The 6570-nt window shown below is 42.4% G+C and overlaps 1 protein-coding gene across 1 annotated transcript in view; it reads right to left on the bottom strand.

Moving 5' to 3' along the window:
- The window catches only part of ddr1 (discoidin domain receptor tyrosine kinase 1), a gene marked incomplete in the record, with an annotated part of 38865 nt that overhangs the window by 31428 nt on the left and 867 nt on the right, over window positions 1-6570 (bottom strand).

The raw sequence follows: 6570 nt of genomic DNA, 5'->3' as shown, positions 1-6570 counted from the left end.
CCCTTTTCCTGTCTGTCTCCAGCTCTCCTATCAAATAAAGGCATAAAAGCCGAAAACAATATAGGTACTAAATGTATCTATAATGGACTGTATAATTTGGAAAATGGATAGCAGTGATATAAAATATATGATTATGATTTGAAATTAATATTCTAAAGCTTTTAAGCCTTGCTTCTTTGCTTTAATGTCTTTCCTGTCCATACACGGGCCTCAGCGTGTGAAGTCTCCAATCACAACCAGACAGAGCAACATGATGCCTCAGTTAGACATGACTAATGGCAGCTGGGAGACAGAAAGCAGTGAGCTCTTTGTTTTGGATTTCCGTCAGTGAGTGAGCAAGCTGGTGAGGTCGTACGCACCACTACCTCTGAGTCCTGGAGAGAAGTAAGCACGGATTAATCTTCAATCTTCACAACACTTTGAAGGGTGAGACTCCCAGCCACAGAAACAAGGTTGTTGGATGCTTTCCTGAAAACAGGCTGGTTTCCGTGTAAGGGAAATGCTGTTCGCTGTGGGGCCCCTGTTTCCTTGTTATTACAGACCCACTCCAAGGTCAAGTATAAGTTGTTTGGCTGCACAATCTGTCCATGGGGTTCCTTGTTTCATCTTGAAACAATTTCCTTCCACTTAGTTAAATATTAAAATATCACTCATAGTGTAACATTAACTTCAGAGCAAGGAAACAATACAACTACCCACCCTTAGTCAGTGAGGATGGAAGCTAAAGAGGCTGGAGACATTTTCTCTTGAAACTGAAAATACAGGCAGTGCACTTTTAATAATTGCCTACACTGACCTCTACAGATGATCCACAATGTGTCAGGAAGCTATGGGTAATGTTTTGGCCGCTGTTATGGCCCTCTATTGGTCATAGTGTCAGTCATACATTGGTCATCAAATCGTTCAGCTGTGTGTCACAATATTCATCTATAGAAGGAAGTGCCAGTCACGACTGTGGAATCTGATTTTGCTGAGTTTTACCAGAGGTTGAGGAAACAGAAGGGAAGAACAGATGAGTCACTTAAACAAGGTAATGAGAGTTGAAGGAGAAGACAGCAACAGTAGTCAAGTCAGAAAAACAACAAGGTAAGGAGAAAGTGTAACATGTGACTGAAGGATGCTGGTGAATCATGATGAAACACTAAAGTAAGGGTGGCAAGGGGATTGTAAAGGAAAAAAAGTGTGTTTCCAGGAATAGTTTAGTAGTGCTGAACATCACATGACTCATTAAGACAGCTCAGCTTTCACGCAAAAAATACCCAATTCAAAACACAGCTTCCTGGAGGCACAGTCACAGCAGGGCAGTATCATAAAGCAGTGCTGTGCAACCACACATCGCATAACAAATCTAATTCACGAGGTAACACAGAGTGTAGTGGAGACCCATGAGCTGAGGCTACCCTCGAGGGTAGTGCAAAAACTGGTAAAAAATGAATGTAATAAAGTTGGGTTCATTAGCATGTGGCTACACAAAGCTAAAATCAATCATAACTAAATAGTGAAACTTCCATCTTTTCCCTTTTTGCTGCCTACTTTATATTTGGAAGCGGTTCCACTTCCCTTCAGCCCATTCCAGTTGCAGCACTGCTCAGCATATCTGCATGGCGGACAGAGACAAATGGTGACTGATTACCACAGGTTGGTCTGGCAAATGAAGAATGCCCTCATCAACAGCAGCCACGCAAACCGATTTGTAAGTGTAGGGACAAAGCATTACACCAAGGTGGTTGCCAGAAACACATTTTCCTTTGGTTCTCTTTCCTTTTTTTGATGGGCATTGGGATGGCCAAGAAACATCCTGGAGGTGGTACACACTACAGCCAAAACACACACATCTAGTCCAGTTTAAAACACGTGTGGAGTGTAGAAATAAACACTGAATATTCACATGTACCCAAGACAACAATGCCTTCAAAAAGGCACAAGGTAGCGCTGCACCAAAAACTATTTAAAAGTCATTTAAGGAGGTGTGTAGTCATCCAGCAGAGGGGAGGAGGCTGTATTGGTTAAATTTAATGTGTTTGCGGTAGATAGTGTTCAGTGGTTCCTGAAAGAGCTAGAGCTATAAATCAATATATATCTGCTGATTATTAACTTATTTCAGATATATAGGCAATAATAAAGAACAAGAAATTGCAGTGCAGAAATGCTTAAGATATCATTTTCGGTAACTTAGAAACAGTGTTTCCATTACAGATCATGAGAAAAGCTTCATCTTTCAACTGTGGTTGTGGTCTAGACTGCCTAAAATGTGGGATCGGGTATTGACGATCAAAACTTGATTTCCGGTAGTGTAATGTTAGCCAGAGATAGATAGATGTCCGCAATATGACAGAAAAGATAGATAAAAGAAAGTTATATGGCATTCATTATCTGTATGTATTTGTTCATGTTTTACAAAGTGTTCAACCTGAGCCTTCTTCATACAACAACGATAGCAATCACAGAGGGTTAGTACTATACAGCTGTTACGATATTGGAATCCGTATAGAGAAGGAAATAATGGTATCAGAACTTCTATCCAAAGATGTTTGTTTAAAAAATGAATGTCATTTTATTGGTCTAGGCCTAAAAAATCCAGGTTTTTCTGAACAGAATTACAGTTCATCCAGAACCTCCTCTGTAGTCTGCACCACATGCCTTAGTGCTCTGAGAACAATGTTGCTGTAATATTGCTGGTATTATACCTGGTAATGTCACTTTTTTGGCAGCTCTGTTATCCAACTTTTGTGTCAATTAAAAGCTTGTGAAATGTTGTGGAAAAGGCGACGATTGCTTTCGACATTCATCACAAAAATTGAGTGAACTACAAATCAAAGAGAGCTGCAACCAGGTAGATCCGAAATTTGCCTACAGGCCTGCAATGCAAACATAATATTTAGTCTGGCCCGTTTTTAATTAGAGCTGTATCATGTTCCAATATTATGGCATCTGCAGAGGCAATCAAAAGGAAATAAGCCATATTAGATATATTAACACTAACAAGACATAGCATACACGGGGGGTGGATTGCCTGTACCATGTGCACAACAACTAAGAGTGAACTAAAATAAAACAAAAGATGTGTAAGGGCTGAAATATGACAAAGAAAAGTGAGCACACCAAAACACCAAAAAAAGATCCCATCAAGCAAATGTCTTGTTATCCTTGTTATCCCGCTTGTTAGCACCTCTGGCAATCAACAGGATCTAGACTGAGTCAGCTGTTCATTAGCTGCATCGTGTGAATCAAAGAGTCCTTTCTCTGTGCACGCAAAGGAAAAACACTAGAAGAGAGTGTATTATAAGTTCTTCTGGGAAACCGGTTTGTGACTGACAGCAACTGGCAACTGAAACACTGTATTGGTTCTCGGGGCTTGAAGCTTCATACATGTCAGTACATGTAGTTAGACTGTTCTCAGCTCCATTTTCTCTGTTAAATGCATCTGGAATGAAAGAAGTGCCATTTCACTTTCTAGTGAAAGTCAGTTAATGACAGACCTTGCTCTCCTAAAGAAAAAAAAAATGACCTAAAACCTTAAACCTTAACCGCTACAGTGAGGGGAGATTAGCTCTGAGTTTGACCTCATTGAAGTGTGGGTGTAAAAATTATAATGAGAATCTAGCAGATATGTGGTAGCATTAGCATGTTAATATGACAGCATGGCAGCAGAGTGTGTAGGATCTTGGTTGACACTGAGGCCGTTTTAGGGCTGCAGTGTGATGGCAAGCCGCAGCCCAGTTCCCTGAATTTAATTTGCACACAGTCTCCCGGCCACCTGTCAGAGAACAAGTGAGAAGTAGAGGGGAGGATGGGGTAAAAGGAGAGGCATGTGACAGCACGGTGCTACTCTCACAATGGGTGGAGAGAAAACGGCCGGAGACAGACAGACAAACAGACAGACCGAAGAATGCCATGGTTGAGGAAAATTCCCTCCAGTAATCGAACGAAGAGACAGAGCGAGCGTGGGACAAAAGCAACTCTTTGCCCGCAGGAGGGTGACAATTATTCATTCAGTGAGCAGCTATTGAAACAGAGGGAACAGGAGAAGGGAGAAGGGAGGGAAAGAGAGGGATGGCCTGGAGAGAAACAGACAGAATGGAGCAGAAAGAAAAAGTGGAGAGATCAGGTCAAACTGGAATGAGTTCAACGAGACTCAGCATTTTGAGTCAAAGTGAGAAAAACAGTCCGACCTGACCCAGCCCTCTAACAGATGTCTTCTTCTCATTTCTAATGAACGACAGCTGAGGAGAGAGAGAAAAGGTCTTGGAGCTGTTTAATGTTTAGCTCCTGCAGTGGGCAAACAGAAAAATACAATCACACAAAAGCCAATTAGGAGCCAACAATAGGGTCTGTGCTTTGCTAAAACTCAAGCCACCCATACACACGCACACACACACACACGCAAACACACGTGCGGACACACAATTGATCTCTGTTAAAAGCCTCAGGCACAGGCTGATACCTCTATCACACTCCTCCTCCTCCTCCCTCTCGGCAGAAAAAAAGACTCCTAAAAAGAGCTAAATTACACATCAGACAACTGTTTCCTGATGCTAATGTGCCCCTCCAAACCCCTGGGAGGGAAAGACAGACAGGTACGCCCAACAAGATGTGAATGTCGTTACCCAAATCCATCACACGAAGAGAAGACATATTAAAAAAAGAGTCACCTTTGATGTTGAACACAATTTTCTTCCATGTTCCAACAAGGTTTCAAAAGCACTTACTTTGCCAGAAGCCATTAGTAATTATTAGTGGGCATACTGAGCCACGAGAGGCACGCTGTGTGCTAGCAGCTCGGACGAAAACACCACCACAGTGTGAGGATTTCAACAGAGATGGGAGAAAAAAAACTGAAAATAAAGAAAGCGACGAGAGGGACAGAGTGCACACTGGCTTTTATGTTTGAGACTTTCCATCTTTCATAAGGCTCGTCTACTTCATCCAGAAGAGATAACTTCAACTGCCAATTGTTGGCGAGACGTGTGAGGCAGCTCGGCATTATTCACAGTTGGTTTCAGCTCACTGGATTCAGCATTAGCAACCTTTGCCCATTAAATGGTTAACTTAATATTGTGTGATTTAAGGGGGGAAATCCATCAATCTTAAATATCAAAGTCTGTTCACAGGTATTGGTGAGCGCAACTGTATTTGTGAAAAGAAGTTCTATAAAGCCTTTTGCGGCTTCAGAGGGAACTAAATGATGTCTGATAAACTGCCTCAAGTGAAGTCGCTTGAAGCAACGTTTGTTGAAGACTACACGTTTGAAAATGAAAAAAGATCTGGGGGGTGTGGAGTTAGAAAGAAGTGAGGTTACCAAACCTCTAGAGCCCGCTCCTCATCTCTGCGTGAGGCGAACAGCCTGAGGCTACATTAGCTGCTCACACACCTTCACACACCTGAATCTCAGAGCGAACTGCTCACAGTCAAGTTGACTTGTGGGTAATGTAGGCGCCAGGTTACAGAAGAATGTGGAATAAAATATCTGCGGTTCTGCTGCTTAAATTCTGATTCTGTTTGGAGTGCAATGCTAAATCAATGGGGAGTGCTCTTTTAGTGAGAGCATCTTTTTATTTCTGAGTCATAAAACATGTATTACAGCAGAGAAATTATACATTAAGGAGATATTACTTGCCAGTTTCTACATTTTGTCTATAGTTAATGAATTATAATCATATATAAGCATCCAAAATAGGCCACCTTTAATTTTGCAAAATACGCAGATGCATTTCTGTGAGATAAAATGAGGCATCAAGCCAAGGCCTGAGATACCTTGATAAGACACTGTGACAAATTCTTTGAATAAACCTCAGCAGCCAAAATATGACCCCAGTTTGCTTACATCCAAGCAGCAACATTGTTATCTAACCAGGGCACCCTCGACGGGAAGAGCAAACAGATAAATGAGGAGACTCACAGGGACGATAGCAGAAGGGAGGCTGAGGATGAGATGGATGAGAGAAGGAAGGGGGGAGGGGGGGTGGATAAATGAAACATCTAGAGCTGCTTCAAAGGGAATGGAGAGATAGAAGATGAAGAGGGAGAGTGTGTTTTCCATGTTAGATGTGGAGAGAGAGAGAGACAGATTGCCAGAATGATCAATTAGGGGATCAAAGGTATGCTGGATGGAGGGACAGAGGGATGAAGGCGTGCCGGAGGGGTGGGGAGGGCTAATCTGAAAGAAGGTTGGACCTTGGAGATGGAGATTCATAGTGAGGAAATCAAATAGGGATTTGAGAACTCACTGACATCTGAAGCACAAGCACACCCCACATCACGCTTTGAAGTGTCAACACCCATTACTCGATGAATTTGTTTCTCTGACAGTCTCGTCGAGCTCGCTCTGCATGTGACCACACATACGGCAAATGCAATTGAAAAGTCCAGCTGTCTAGACTTGAGGGGAAATTGGTTCAGGAAAACAGGGTGGACATTGTAGTCCTGCCTTCAATTGGTTTCATTTCCCATTATAGGGGGACTGTAGAGAGGGGAGGCGAGTAACCATGTCGTGTCTTTGGACTTAAATGAATTCTTCCACTGGCCTCGAGGTTCCCGCTCAGTCTGTTGGGAGCCAATTACTAGCAAACA

Source organism: Morone saxatilis, unplaced genomic scaffold (assembly GCF_004916995.1).
Source record: "Morone saxatilis isolate NCDOM2014 unplaced genomic scaffold, NCSU_SB_2.0 Contig24, whole genome shotgun sequence".
Lineage (NCBI taxonomy): Eukaryota > Metazoa > Chordata > Actinopteri > Moronidae > Morone > Morone saxatilis.
The sequence above is the reverse complement of the archived record's forward strand: the minus strand, read 5'-3'. Positions and strand labels throughout refer to the sequence as shown.